Consider the following 16787-nt stretch of genomic DNA (forward strand, 5'->3'; position numbering starts at 1 on the left):
CCACCGAATTATAGAGGTGGTGTCACTGTCTCGAATGGATCTAGACCAGCCCTCTCTCAGAGAGTTTGTCGTCATTTAGTTGCCAATATTCTATCATCTTTTCATAATCTTGTCGTTTGAGAGTTTATATATGTTGATTTTTCTTGATTGCCAATTTTCTAATTATTATCTGATAAGTTGATGGTGATGCCTTTTTGTTCTGTTGTGAGGAATAAAAGGAAAGAGTCTCTAATTGCTTTTCATCCCTATCTACCTGTTTCTGATCATAACCAAAATCACTCAATTTATTAATGTATAATTAATTAATAAAGAGATGACCTCTGGGGATGAAAGTTAAGCACCTGTCAATTAGTTCATTCCTTATTTGTTATAAGTAAAACAAGAAGGACATAAAATACTATATATAGAACATGTTCTATATGTGGCAATGAATTTTCCGCAAGTTTAATAGTATTAAAATAGATATAAATAATTAAATCTATTTCTTCTCATCAATTTAAACTTTTGGAATAAGTGATAATTTCGAAAAAACTGATGAAAAAAAGATAAATCTAATCATTTATATTTATGTTAAGATTTTGTTCTGCTTATTACCATTGGGTGTACTCACAAGAAAATAGTGAAGTGCATTCTTAATTTGTGTTGGGGCTAAAGAAAGAAAACATGGGCTAAAAGTAGAATATAGTTTCTTGGGCCCATGCATCATGATATATGTCACCAACTTCAGTCCAAGCTGCAAGATGAAACATAGACATTAGAGTGGTCCACTTCAAACCAATTACAAAGTCCACAACATCTTGGCTCTCTTTGTACCAAGGAGTCCACTTTTGTTCGTTTAAGCCTATTGTCAGGTTTAAAAGTCCATAAAGGGCATATACCACATTTTACATCTTTTAAAATTGGAAAATGATAGTTGTGTTGTGAATCAATTAAAATAAAGAGAGAGTTTCAAACATAGAGAAAAAATGAGAGAGAACTTAGAGAGATGTTCTGTTATTGATTTATATCAAATAACTTATAAACACCCATATATATATAGGAATACAAAAGAGACTATGCTTTTGACGACTAGCACTATGCATTTAACGACTAGCTAAATGTAGTCATACAATTCAAGATAGTTTATAACACTTCCCCTTTGGATGACTATATTTAAAGAATATGTCTCGTTAAAACCTTGTGGGAAAAAACCAATGGCGAAGGAAAAAGAGTACAGTATTCATGTGTCTCGCCGAGTGCTTTAGGATTGCCTCATTAAAACCTTGCAAAGGAAAACCCAGTGGGATAAAACCTTAGCGAAGGAAAAAGAGTACAATCAGCACAAGTCTTCAAGACATTACTTCCCCTGAAAAGTGTATGATAACAGGTCTTCAAATTTTCGCATTTCAATATTCTGCACAATTTTCTTAAATGTTGTAGTTGGTAATGCTTTTGTGAATAAATCTGCCAGATTATCACTTGATCGTATCTGCTTGACTTTAATTTCACATTTCTCTTAAAGTTCATGAGTATAAAAGAATTTAGGTGAAATATGTTCGGTTCTATCACCTTTGATATATCCTCTTCTAATTTGAGTAATACAAGCAGCATTATCTTCGTATAAAGTTGTTGGACTATCATTAATCACTGGAAGACCACACTTTTCTTGAATATGTTGGATCATTGATCTTAGCCAAATGCATTCTCGACTTGCTTCATGAATTGCAATGATCTCTAAGTGATTTGAAGAGGTAGCAGATAGTGTTTGTTTGACAGATCTCCATGATATAGCAGAATTTCCATAAGTAAATACATATCCAGTTTGAGATCTACCTCTGTGTGGATTTGAAAGATAACATGCATCTGCATATTCAACTAATTGTGGACTTGAACCATGTTGATAAAATAATCACAACTGGATCTTTCTGCTCATCACTACTCTTCTGGAGTTGTGCTCTTCTAGAGTTCTTGTAAATAACACAGTTAGTGTAGAATTCATCAACATTAAACCGCTAACCTCATTTTTTAATAAAAACGGTGGCCAGCCTTTTAAAATCAGACAAGCATCGCGGATTTTCAGCTCCTCTGTAGGTGTCAGGCCTGCTGTCAGGTGCCGTAGAGCTATGAAGCTATATTTCGTCTCTTTTCTCTTGCTTCACGAGAGATGTTGTATCATAATTTTCTCTATAAAAGAGATATTCAGCTCATCTTCATTCGCATCTCATTTTCTTCACTTTTCTGTAATCATACTGCATTTTTACTCTGCAATCTCTTTCTGCATTCTTATCCTACAATGGCTTAACGATCTTCTCATGACCAATATATGAGGTACTCTGCACCTCATTCATCAGTTGTTCCTGCTTCTACCACAGGTGCTATCATGCAATATAATGATCTGACTCATAGGTCAGATAATGAAGCTATCTATGAGCTTGTGAGTCTCGGTACCCGATACTCATCATCCATTGTCGCATTTTCTCAGCGACTGCAATCCAGAACTTGTGGAGTTGACAATCTCCACGATAATATTGCTATACTTCAGCGACTTCTTCTGGAGTCCAACATAAAGATAGAATCAATAAAGCAAGAGAATAGGAATTTAAAATCCTTGCTGAAATCTTTTTTTCGATTGCCCACCCCTGTAGATAGGGATGCCATGCAGATTCCTGAAGAACAAAAGCGTTTGAAGAATGAGACAAAGTGCCTCAAATTTCTGTAATTCTTGCTTCAAGATAATAAAATAATATTTCACAAATATTCATATTTGTGTTTCTATCTTTTGGTAGATGTTCTGTGTGTTCCCTTTTATTTCTTCTTTAATAATGTACACTTCTTATCAAACCCATAATATGAATCTGAAATACTAATTGTATTAAAAGATGGTATTTCATGACTAATAACATCATCCATCTTCCCCTTGAAGCCGCAAGGGTTTCAGATTTATATTTCAAATATGTGCAGTTTTCATGAGCTCTTCTGGAGCCTCAATGACATTTAAATCATATATATAAACTGCAATAATAGCTTGTTTCCATTTACGTTTGGATTGCTTTAGATCATATAAGGATCTTTGAAACTTGATAGAATACATATTTCCAGATGTATTCATATTAGAAGTTTCAGACATTTTCTATCCTTCAGGGATTTTCATATATATATATATATATATATCATGATCCAATAATCCATATAAATATACAGTTAATCATGCATATCCAAACTCTCGGCAACTTTCAAGCTAATAAAAATCTTAATATGATTTCAACCACTTTAAAATCATATCAATATTGTTTCTTCGAGAAATTAACTTGTGATTTCTATTATCACATTTTCATATTAAAAGTTTCAGGCTTTTTATATCATGTATATAAATATCCATTGATATTTAACAAAAATCACCTCTTTAGGTGTTTGGATTTCAAGTCCATATTTATCACATTTTACTTAGTGATATCAATTCTGCAGGAATTGAGAAACTGACTCGTGATTTATAGATCACATTTTTATTTCCTTTCCATAAATACCCACTGACATTCAACAAGCATAACCTCTTTAGGTGTTTGGACTATAAGTCCCGATGCATCATATTTTACTAGTGAATCAATTCTGCAGGAATTTTTTCTTTCAAATTTGGCCAATATTTTACGTCGTATTCTTTAACGATTCTTGATTCACTTTCTCCATTACTTCTGGTAATGTCAATTGCCATCTCATATGGATATACGTTGTCGACAACGATTTTATTTCTATCCATAATTTCTCCAATATTCATGAAATGTATCGAGATCTCGTTATTTTCAGGCACCTGTCTCTCTTCAAGGGAAGACATTTTCATCAAAAACCTCTTCAGGAGGCACTTTTCAGGAGATTTATATAGGAGAATTTTATATAGAAAATTTAGATGGACTTTATTACTTGTTCTGTGGGTATGACCTCTTCATGAGCACTAATTATTTGTGCATTTCTCTTTTGAGATGCTCTATCTTTTGTATCAATACATCTCACATGCCTTTAGACATGTCTTTAGACTGCTGAATTTCTTAATTGTCCTACAGGGACTTCAATTCTCGCTGGGATTTTAGCAGCTAGAATATGAGACATTTTTATCTTATTGCATCCAAAATTTAATTATCATTTGAACTTCTGGTTCACATATGATAATCAAAATAACGTCGAATAATTTCATCTTATTTGCTTCAAGAAAATTTTTCTTTCCACTTCTGGTGGTAAGACTTTATAGTAAAAGAATCTTCTAATTCTTTTATGGACGTCCATATGAAAATCATTCAACTTATCATAATTGATTTTGGATGATCAAGATAACCATGAATGATACAAATATTTTGAATCATATCACTTTTTGATGCATCATAATATTTGATTCAATAATTTGTATAATATTATCTCAAAGAGAAAGCTTACAGCTTTTCCAATACGAGCTTCTGGCCCAAAAAGATATTCATTATCACGTCCAATCTCTTAGTTTCTTTGAATGAAACGCGTCATTCTTTTCACTTCAGGGAGTAGAATGATATAAATTTATTATCATTCACTTCACGGAATGATGTAGATCTAGTAAGACGTGAATAATGATTCTTATCAAAAGCTCATTATTTTTGCTCAGTCACTGAAAGACCTGATACAAATTTAGAATATATTGTGAACGTTTGCATTTCATATTGCTACTTCAGGAGCATACTCGATATTGCTAATTCAGGAGCACATTCGAGACGTTCATTCAAATATATATTTTTTTCACAATTTCAATTATGCAACTTCAGGTACATAAAATCATAATGAGCTTTTGGTACAAGTATCACTCATATGAGATACTCAATAAAATTATTGATTTAGGGCGATCCTTCAGGGATGCTCTATTTCCATTCTCAAATAAATCATATCATCAATAATTTATAACAAGTATATAAATAAAACTTGTATAGAATTTATGTGAATAAAAATTAATCACAAATATAATTAAAATGTGAATTATAAAAATTTTAATTCACCAATACTGCTTTAAAGATTTCAAATAATATATTGAAAAACTTACTTGAAATAACAGATTACTATCTTCAGTATCATCAAGACCTTCGTGTACTCTAAAAATTAATGTGATAAAAAAAATCACGATATATAGCTCCTGTCAAAAAAACAAAAATAAGTAAGTTTCATGTAATGGTGTATAAAGTAAAGCTTCTTTTTCAAACTTCCACGTCTCCTTTAGTGACTTTGTCGCATAAAGCCAAAATGATAAAGGTCCACTTTTGCAAATTGCATGTGAGATCTATTGTCAGTAAAGTCGGCCAGTCAAATCTTTGTCTCCTTGTCCCATTGTCATCTTTTGATCATGCCTCCTTCTACTGATTAAAGTAGGAGCGTTCCTAGCCAGCTAGCGAAGTCAAAGTTAGCTGCTGAAATTTGAACAATCAAATAAAAAAAAACTTGAAAAGAAAACAAGGAAACAAGGGCCTGATACAACCACGAGGAAAACCAATCTCAAACAGTGATTTTCCTGCAGTGATTTAACCCCAACGCAGAGGTATCTTCATGCCATTCTGTTCCAGATCCGAAGCTGCCGAGAAGACCCATGAAAGAGGAAGCCATCCCGATTATGGGTCATGGATCTACGAAGTCTATGAGCAGGCACCTCGGTCACCTTATAGAAGGCACCTCGCACGATCTGGTTGACTTACAGCAACAGATGTTCCACCATTAGATCCTCACACGCTGGAGGCTACCGAGTTGTATGGCCCAGTTGTTGCGGGCTCCAGACTTCCCGAAGGTATCATAACCTTCCCAGAAAATGAGTGTTGGGCCATCGTTACAGGCTCCTTGAGTGCTGGTTTCCTGGATTTATTGGCTGCAACGTCGATCGAGTTTGAGGGACTCGCCGGTGTACTTCGATGTATTGAAGGATGACGTCGTACTCGGCTATAGGTCTGCCGCTATAAACAAGCACAGGAATCTTTGAACAGGGTTGTACAGCAGCAGCATATGTCTCTTGTTGAGCCTTCCGTATCTGGGAAATTGAAGACCTGCCTCCAGATTAGTAGATTACCATATCGTCCTCCTCCACCACGTATAGGAGTCGGGCCACGACAACCGGATCCGGATAGTCGGTTACTCAAAGCAGGACTTGCCACGTCAGCAGGCATGGTAGCACCGACGGCGTGAACATGAGCCGCACGTGCTTCTCCAGAAACGCTCCAGCGACCGCGACCGCGCCCACAACCAATCCAGTCCCCAAACCCATTTTTGAGGACTTCGGCTTTTGATCATACGGCAACTGGACACTGGGAGTTTCTAAAATTGTCGACTGCATCGGCGATGTGTTGTGCTTGGAGACATGGTACTTTTCAGATATTGGTGTTGATTGTTGGGTTGCTGGAAAACCTTGAGCTTGTTTTGTATTCTCTTGCCGTGTGAAACTGAGTACACAACGGTAGAGCACGGAGATGTGAGATTTATTGTCAGATCGATACTCATGGATTGCAACGAGAATTGTGCTGATAACGTGTTGTGAATCAATCAAAATAAAGAGAGAGTTTCAAACATAGAGAAAGAATGAGAGAGAACTCAGAGAGATGTTCTGTTATTGATTTATATCAAATAACTTAGAAACACCCATATATATAGGAATACAAAAGAGACTATGCTTTTGACGACTAGCACTATGCATTTGACGACTAGCTAAATGTGGTCATACAATTCAAGATAGTTTATAACAAGTTGGAAGTTTGACCGAATTTTTGTTTTTAAATATTTACTTTATGTAAATTAAAAAATGATTTTATATAATTTATTTCAATCTTTTAAAATTGAACAAAACGGGCCGGGTCATTTACTTCATTTTCAATCAGCCAAGCCGGGTCATTTTCTATATATACATTTTACATCATTTGTTGCATGCTGTGTTTTATAGAAAGTTGGCAAGTTAATTTTGTGCCTGATAGTTCTTTTGGGGGTAGAGGAATGAATCATGAGGAAGGTTCTTATGGGGTAGAGGGATGAATCACGATGAAAGGGGATCATTGCCAAAAGAGGTTAGATTGGATTTTCTCCACTTTGATGGAACCAACCCTTCTCGATGAATTTTTAAGGACACCCGGTACTTTGAATTCCATCAAACATCAATGAATCAGAGGCTTTTAATAGCCTTTTATCACATGGAAGACAAGGCTCTTGTGTGGCATCAAGATGCTGTGGATTATGGAATTTTCACAAGTTGAGATTTCTTTGTGAAGACCCTTCAAGTGAGGTTTGGCCCTATGGCCTATGATGATCCTATGGAGGCCTTGACTCCTTTAAAGCAAATGTCATCTATGGCAGTTTACAAGGCATAGTTTGAAGCCTTATCAAATAGATTTAAAGGATTGTCTAAAAAATATAAACTAAGCTATTTTCATGAGTGGATAGAAGGATGAGATTGGTTTCCTATTTGAATGCTCAATCCTATCAATTTGAATGCAGCTTTTGGTCTTGCAAAGATTCAGGAGGAATATTTGGGGGCTTCAAGGAAGTCATGGAGAAACAGTACAAGAAATGTGGATAAGGCTCACTTTGAAGTTGGGGGAGATAGTGCTAAAGTACAGAAGGGCAATGTTCCTACAAAGAAGATTTTTTCATCTCGACTGGATGAGAAAAGAAGAAAATTCCTCTATTATCATTGTGGTGTGGATTCTAGCTCATTTGTGTAAGAATCCTAAGGTGTATTTGTTGCAAGTAGAGTAGCTTGTGTTGGAACAGTCAGTATAGAATGACAATGACAAAATATCCACTATTGAAGAGGTACAAGGAGGTGAGAAGGAAGGTTTAGATGTTTATATCCATGCAATCTCAAGGTGCTCTAATTATAACAATGTCAATGAGATTACATGGAAGAATTGAGGCATGTTCTATCAAGATCCTTGTAAATTCAAGAAACAACTCAAGAACAACACTAAGAAAGCATTTCTCATTTCTTGGAAGAGATTTTTGAGTAATCTCCAAACTCCAAAAGAGTCTTCAACATCCAGAATGAATTACACTTCACCAATTAAAGCTTTTATACCTACGACTACTAACCAGTGAAACACACCGTTTATTGCAAATATTACATCAACACGCAAATGTTTTATTAAGTCCTCTGTTGTCTCATATGCTGCCCCAAATGCATCGTTTCATTAAAACTTGCAACACCCCTTTTCACTCAGGTTAAGCTTCCCTTTCTTCTCACCAAAACACACCGTTCTATTTAAATGTCACGCACCGTTTTACCACCTTCTGTTAATTTCGTTATTCCCTTCTTCCCATTCCTAATTAATTCATTCCCACCACACAGAACCCCTTACAGTGTTGGAGAAAACGGTATGATTTTTGTACATAATAGACACGTTTGAATGTTAAGGACCTCAATAATCCATTAAATAGTTCAATTTTAGAAAGATAGATGGGCACTTCATATTGTTTGTGTACGAGTTTTGAATGGTATATAGACCACACAGTTATATGGATACATATGAGTATTTAATGTTGAATTTATCTATCTATATGCTAGACCATTCAATTCAGTGAGATGATTTATAAACAAACTCAATTAATGAATCCTTTTATAAATCAATTTTCCCTAAATTTAGAGCACCCATTGTGTTCCATTTAGATAGAATCAATGACTTCTAGCAGTGTAGATTTTCTATGTTTTAGAGATTTTGATGACAACAACACAAGACCCAAAAAAAAAAACTCCAATCCAAAAGTCTAGGTTCTGTTTGGCCATTGAGATTTTTCAGATGAGAATTTTGAGTTTTAAAATTAAATATTAAAATATTATATTTTAATATTATTATTATTTTAAGATTTGAAAAATTTAAGAAAAGTTGAATTATTTATTACATTTTGTATGGAGATTTAGAAAAGTTGTAATAATGAGATGAGAATTGTGTGTTTGAGATGAGAAATCTTGATGGCCAAACAGTACCTAATACTTCCATTTAGGGGTGCCACTTGCCCTTCATGGGTTGGCAGCCACCCCTCTCACACTCCGTCCTCACTTGGTTAGTGATTCGGTTTTTTCCCTCACACTCCATCCCCGCCCCCATATGCTCCCTAAACCCTTTTATTTGAAGGGCAGACATGTGGCACAGACAATCGTTTGTATTCCCGCCCCTTTGCGCCACTATTATTCCAGATCTGGTGAGAAACACCATATCCACACATGGAGAGTCATGGCCCATGAGCGGAAACCACCAAATTTGTGGCTCAGCTGCTCCCATACTTGATTAAAAACAAAATCAACTAACAAACCAGAATCCAACCAAACAAACAACGAAAATCAAACCAAGAAGAAGAAGAAGAAGTAGAAACAGATAGGTGGATTTTAAAGGAGAGATAGACAGGCGGAAGATGAAAAAGAAGAAAGTAAACAAAAATAATAATAATGAGAAAGAAGAAGATTAAAAAATTAAATTCATTTTGATTAGTGATTCATTGTGATTCTCAAAATGAATATTTATTTTGGATAAACTGAGCCAATATAATAGGACAAGGGAAGGGCAAGGAAAAGAATAGAAGAAACGGGGAGAGAGAGAGAGAGAGAGAGAGAGAGAGATGTGAATTAGGTTTAGACCTTTAGGGTTTGTTTTTTAGGTGTGTGTAATGTGTATATATAGATATGTGTGTGCACGCTCGTGCGTGTGTGTAATAAGCGGGTAGGCGTGTAGAATGCAGGCGGGCTAAAGCCTAATCCGCACCCACTTATTTTATTAAATTTAAACTGAACCCCACCGGCCCGACTGGGGTAACGAGCAGATTTTTCAACTGTTACCCCTATGAGCCTGGCTGATTAGGAAGGGAGACCGGTATTCTGAGGGCCTGCTGCCAGGCCTACTTCCAATTAACTTATTAAAAGAATACAATGAAGGGGATTTTTGTTTATAGGTTTTAATTTCTTATTTTCCCTTTTTATTTATATTAAAAAATTTGAAATTGAAAAAACCAATTTCTTTCAACAGTGATTCATTCACAAGTGACAACTTAAATTAATACATAAAACAACACAGTTGTCTCGTCAACAGTGATTCATTCACAAGTGACAACTTAAATTAATACATAAAACAACACAGTTGTCTCGTCAGACCTACTTTAGACTTAATTTGTTCTTGCTGTGTTCGACCCAACAGGCGAGCCCAAAGAATGGTTTTGGAATGCAGGATAAAAGGGCGTCATGTTCCTCAAAACATATGCAGGCATAGCATGCATTAATTATATGGAAGATTGAGATCATAATTTGGCCAAGATATTTGTTGGGGATCAAGTACGTTCTGACTAGACTAAGCCACTAATTATTAATGCGGGGCACACCCCCACAAGCAAAACTTGAGATTAATAGGTCTCTTTTATATATAATAATATATATATATATATATATATATAAGTCCTTATAAATTTTGTATAAATTTATAAATTTTAAATAGATAAATTTTATATAAGTCATTATAAAAAAAAATAGACAGTAGACACAATCTAAAAAGAAGTATAAAAAAAATTATTTTTTATTAGCATAATACACTTTTTTTTTAATTTATAAAAGACTTATATGAGATTCGTCTATTTGAAGTTTGTTTCTATCGTTATTTTATTTAGAAAAATGATAATTACAGTTCTGAATGTGCAAGTATCGTAAAATAATTTCGAAAAAAAATAAATAAATACGGAATTGATATGAAAAATATATTTTTTTAATAATAAATTTCACTTTTTTTCAAAATAAATATATGGCACTCGCACATTTTACAATTAAATCTAACATTATTCATATATATATATATATAATGTAACAAAATCAATCAAATCATATCATATACCATCGTGACAATAATATTGTGAAGCAAATCATATTCCATATCAATCATGCATGTCTGGAGGGCATACCCTGCGCCCCATTCATCACCACAACCTACCGACTCTGGGTCCCATTCCCGGCCGGCCCCTTTATATATAATTGTTTAATCAGTGTAGTAGCCAAAATTTGACAAGTATATTATTATTATTAATTTTTTTTACGGTTTACTAATTTAATTTAAAATCTAATTTTAGATTAAATTATTCATCCAAATTCTATATAATAATAAAATATTATTTATTTTTTACTTTTTTAAAATTATTGCTTATTCAATTTCTTTTCGCCATATTTTGCACATTTACTAGTTATATTATATTTTTTAATAAAAAATATATCTTATTTTAATTATTATAATTTACAAGGAATACTTTTCTAATATTTTTATATTTAATAACATAATGGTTATTTCGTTTATTCTAACTAAATTATTATTTTTACTTATATTTTTTATTATATTATTATTTCGTTTATTCTTTTCGATTCGTTATCTAATTGGGTTGCCAACCCAATTAATTATAGCTAGAGGCAGAACTAGATGCATGCTAGGGGGGCAATTTTTTTTAAAATGTAATATAGTATATAAATAAGTATAATTTTTCTTAACCTTTAAAATTTTTAATGAAATTAGCCCCCAATACTTAAGATTTCAAAATTTTTACTAAAATTATTCTCCAAATCTCAATTTTTACTCTAACTTTTCACATTATTTATACTCAAATCTTCTGCGCTGCTTACCAATACACTTTGAAAATGAAAATACTGAAACTGCAGAACTGCTCTCCGTGGTTAGACATTTCTCCTTTAGCACGGTTGCACCTCTCCGTGATTAGACTTTCTCCTTTAGCATGTTGCACATGCAAGAGCCGCATCTTTGTGTGATTAGACTTTTTCAGACTTTCAGTACACGCTTCATACCTTTTTCCTTCAACATATTGGTGTGGCCCATACACGAATAGAGGGATTTTTTTATTTATTGAAGAACTAAGGAAGTGCAATTTTTTAAGATAGAAACAGAGGTAGAGAGAAAAGATTGCCTTGGTAGTTGGTTTCAAAGGAAGAGTGTGCATTGTGTGTGGGTCGTGGCTTTTATGGAGATAGAGAGATGAATCACTTGAGGTTAGCTTTCAAAGATAAAGAGAGTTTTTTTCAATAGCCCAGGTGATAGGTAGGTTTTGGCCCTCTATGTACTAGCAAGTTCTTTATTTATTTATTTATTTATTTTTTTTGTTGATGCATTATGCAATGATGTTGCCGTTGGAATTGGTGAATTGCTTCCTTTTTTTTATTGTTTTTTCTTTTTTTTTTGTCATTTGGATTTGGTGAATTGCTTCTGTTGGATATGTTATTGTCATTTGCTTCTAGTTTTTTTGTTCACTTAGTAATAAATACAAACTATACAAAACAATCTAAAAACTCTATATCATTACTTATTAGGTACTTCTCAAGCTTATTTTTAATCTATAATTTTTTTTAAAGTATAAAAAAATATGAACAAGCCAAGAACAATTGATTCTTTTTTTAAAAAGAAAGACGTGGACAATTCGGAGAGTAATATACATTTAGAGAGCTCGGTAACAACGGAACGTGATACTTCTACCACTAACGATTGTCCCTCTAAAACTTCAAGAATCCAACCTGAATAGATGGATGCTACATCTTTGGAACGTGATCCATGATTACGTCCACAAATATGAGAATTTCCTTCTAACCTACAAGACGAGATCTGACATCCCTATCTTAAAGCTGGTCCATATGAACCTTGTTGTGGAAAACGATGACAATGAATTGAAAGATAATATCGAACGAGAAAAAAAAAAACACACACGCACACGCAATCACACACGACACAAGATGTACGTGGTTCGGCAAATTGCCTACGTTCATGGGAGCTGCAGAGGATTTTATTATTGAGGAATATCACACTATAAGATGGATCTCAACATTGTACGTCCACAGTGTTCACTCAGACATCAACAGTACGACCATATGATTTAAAACATCATATATATAGTTACACGGCGGAAAATCCTAAAAAATGCATGTTCGCTCGAGCGGCGTGTCGAGCGCGCGTCGAGCGAACTTCCATTCTACATCCTACTCAAGCTCACTGTCGAGCTGATATTGAGCGTTCAACTCTGCCTGATTTCGCTTGAGCGGCCAATGCCTCTGCTCGAGCGAAAGCTTCCTGCTCGAGCTCACTGTCGAGCTTACATCGAGCGTTTGAATCTGCCTGAATTCGCTTGAGTGGCCAATGCCTCCGCTCGAGCGGTGTGGACCAGACTCCATAGTACTCAACAATTCTCCCACTTGGAGACTAGTACACTCGCTGTATGTCCGTCTTCCTCAAACTTGATATCCTCCACCTCTGCAACTCACTGCCCCTATCTTCATGCTAGAAGACCAACTGAAGTTGCGCACAACTTCAGTTTCTCAAGCGTAACACCCTTTGTCAACATATCAGCAGGGTTCTTGTTTCCACAAATCTTCTCAAGTAACAACTGTCCGTCATCTAACAATGACCGTATGAAATGATACCTGATCTGAATGTGTTTGGTTCTGGAATGGAATGCTGGATTCTTGGTAAGGAATATGGCGCTCTGACTATCACTGTAGAGAGTGCCTTTCTGATTCTTCTTACCCAATTCCTCCAAGAAGCCTTGTAGCCATACCATCTCCTTTGCAGCCTCTGACACTGCAATATACTCAGCTTCTGTTGTAGACAAAGAAACTGTTTTCTGTAGATTAGAACCCCATGACACTGTAGTTCCACCAAGTGTATAAACAAAGCCCGTGGTACTCTTTCTGCTATCAATATCTCCAGCTAAATCAGCATCAACAAAGCCCTGCACCTCCAAGCTCTCTCCAGAGAAACACAAACAAGTTTCTGAGGAACCCTTTAGGTACCTCAAAATCCACTTCACTGCTTCCCAATGTTGCTTTCCTGGATTACTCATGTATCTACTCACAACTCACACTGCATGGGCAATGTCCGGTCTTGTACAAACCATAGCATACATAAGTGAACCAATGGTTGAGGCATAAGGAACCTTACTCATGTAATCTTGTTCCTCCTTTGACTCTGGTGACTGATTCTTGCTGAGTCTGAAGTGACTTTCCAAGGGTGTGCCAACTAGTTTGGCCTTGTCCATATTGAACCTGCTGAGTACCTTTTTCACATACTCAGCCTGTGAGAGTCTCAACGTACCTTTGACTCTATCTCTGACAATTCTCATGCCAAGGATTTGCTTTGCAGCTCCCAAATCCTTCATTGCAAAGTGCTCTGACATCTGCTTCTTCAGATTATTGATCTCATCAATACTAGCCACTGCAATCAGCATGTCATCCACATACAACAACAAAATAATGTAAGAATTGTCAAAATGCCTGACATAGCAACAGTGATCTGCCTGACATTTAATGTACCCTGCACTGTGCATGAAGTTGTCAAATTTCTTGTACCATTGCCTAGGAGCTTGCTTCAGGCCATACAAGCTCTTCTTCAATTTGCAAACTGAACCTTCCTTTCCCTGTACCACAAACCCCTCAGGCTGGTGCATGTAGATGTCTTCTTCAAGGTCTCCATGAAGAAAAGCTGTCTTCACATCTAACTGCTTAAGAAATAGATCTTCAGTAGCAACCATAGCCAGTACCATCTTGATGGTTGTGATTTTCACCATAGGAGAAAAGATCTCAGAGTAATCAATACCCTGCTTCTGCTGAAAGCCTTTTATAACAAGTCTAGCCTTGTACCTCTTGCTGCCATCATGCTCAGTTTTCACCCGGTACACCCACTTGTTGTGTAATGCCTTCTTCCCTGATGGAAGTTCTGTCAACTCCCATGTCTGATTCTCTAACAAGGAATCCATCTCATCTTTCATGGCCAGCTCTCACTTGCTAGAATTTTCATCTTGCAAGGTTTTTTCATAACTCAGTGGTTCTCCACCATCTATCAACAAAATGTAATTCAAAGTAGGTGAGAAACGCTGTGGAGGACATATAGTCCTAACTGACCTGCGAACTGCAACTGTAGGAGTGGACGGTTTTGAAACTGCCTGCGGAATAATAGGAATGGGTGCACTGGACCCACTCTCCCCGTCACTCACATCTCTACACTGCACTGTGACCTCTGGTAAGTCATCCAATCTTACAAACTCGGACTCCTGAGGAGCTACTACAGAAGCTGTACTAGACTTGTCCTTATACATCATTTTCTCATTGAAGATCACATTCCTGTTTCTTATGATCTTCCGACCCTAATCATCCCAGAAACGATAGCCAAATGCCTCGTCTCCATAGCCAATGAAATAACATTTCTTTGACTTAGCCTCCAGCTTACTACGAGCATCAGAATCAACAAGCACATAAGAAAGACAACCAAAAGTTTTAAGGTGAGAAAATTTAACCTCTTTCCCGCTCCAAACCTCTTTAGACAATCCACAATCCAGTGGAACTGATGGCCCTCTGTTTATCAAGTAAACAGCAGTGTTGACTGCATCTGCCCAAAAAGTGGGTGGTAGTCCAGCGTGCAACCTCATGCTTCTAGCACGCTCATTAATGGTTCTGTTCATACGCTCAGTAACTCTATTTCGCTGTGGTGTCCCAGGAATGGTCTTCTCCATTCTGATACCCAGAGCTGCACAATACTCATTGAACTCGCCATCAACATACTCACCACCATTATCAGACCTCAAACATTTCAGTTTCAAGCCTGTCTCTGTCTCAACCATGGCTTTCCAAATTTTGAAAACATTAAATACTTCAGATTTATGCTTCAAAAAATAAATCCATACCTTCCTACTATGGTCATCAATGAACGTAACATAGTGGCGAGAACCTCCAAGAGATGCCACTGGGGAAGGACCCCACACATCTGTGTGCACAAGATCAAGTCTTCCTGTCTTAGGCGTCTTGCCACTTTTCAAGAAGCTGACCTTCTTTTGTTTCCCCATAACGCAACTCTCGCACATACTGAGATCAACTGACTTCAGTTCTGGTAGCTTGCCTTTAGACAGAAGTTCCTTCATACCCTTCTGACTCATATGACCAAGCCTGCAATGCCACAAATCTGTTGTGCTCTCTGCAACGGTAGTCACAATAGTGTCAATTAAACTAGTAGTCATATACAGTGTACCAGTTTTCTTACCCCGAGCTAGTACCAATGCCCCTTTTGTGACCTTCCAGGTGCTATCTAAGAACACCACTGAATGACCACACTCATCGAGCTGCCCAACAGAGATGAGGTTCTTCTTCAACTCAGGAATGTGCCTGACCTTTTGCAAGGTCCATTTGTTCTTGCCAGGGAGTGCAATATCAATGTCTCACATCCCCACTACGTTCAAAGCCTCTCCATCAACCAAATATACCTTCCCAAAATCACCTGCAACATAGTTTCGCATTAGCTCCCGGTGAGAAGATGTATGGAAGGAAGCCCCTGAATCCAGTATCCAGTCATCAACTAGACTATGAACTGCAAGCAATAGTGCATCCTGTACTTCTTCAGTTACCACATTAGCACTATCATTCTCTGTCTTCTTAGGGTTTTTGCAGTTCTTCTTTATGTGGCCAGCTTTGCCACAATTCCAGCAAGTTGCCTGTTGACCAGGCCTCGACTTGCTCTTGCCCCTGTACTTTGATTTTGATCTTCTTCTGTTTGAGTTCCTGTCATGTGATCTCCCTCGAGAATCAACATTAAGGGCTGAACTCAAACCCGAGGTCTCGCCTGAATCTTTCCTGCGCACCTCCTCAGCCAAAATCAAATCACGAATATCATCATATTTCAATTTTGATTTACCAGCAGAATTACTAACAGCCATTCTCATGGCTTCCCAACTATTTGGCAGTGAAGCCAATAGTATCAGTGTACGTATCTCATCATCAAATTCAATTTCAACAGACGACCATTGATTTGTGATATTAAAATCATTCA

The sequence above is a fragment of the Carya illinoinensis genome, chromosome 10 (assembly GCF_018687715.1).
Source record: "Carya illinoinensis cultivar Pawnee chromosome 10, C.illinoinensisPawnee_v1, whole genome shotgun sequence".
Taxonomy (NCBI): Eukaryota; Viridiplantae; Streptophyta; class Magnoliopsida; order Fagales; family Juglandaceae; genus Carya; species Carya illinoinensis.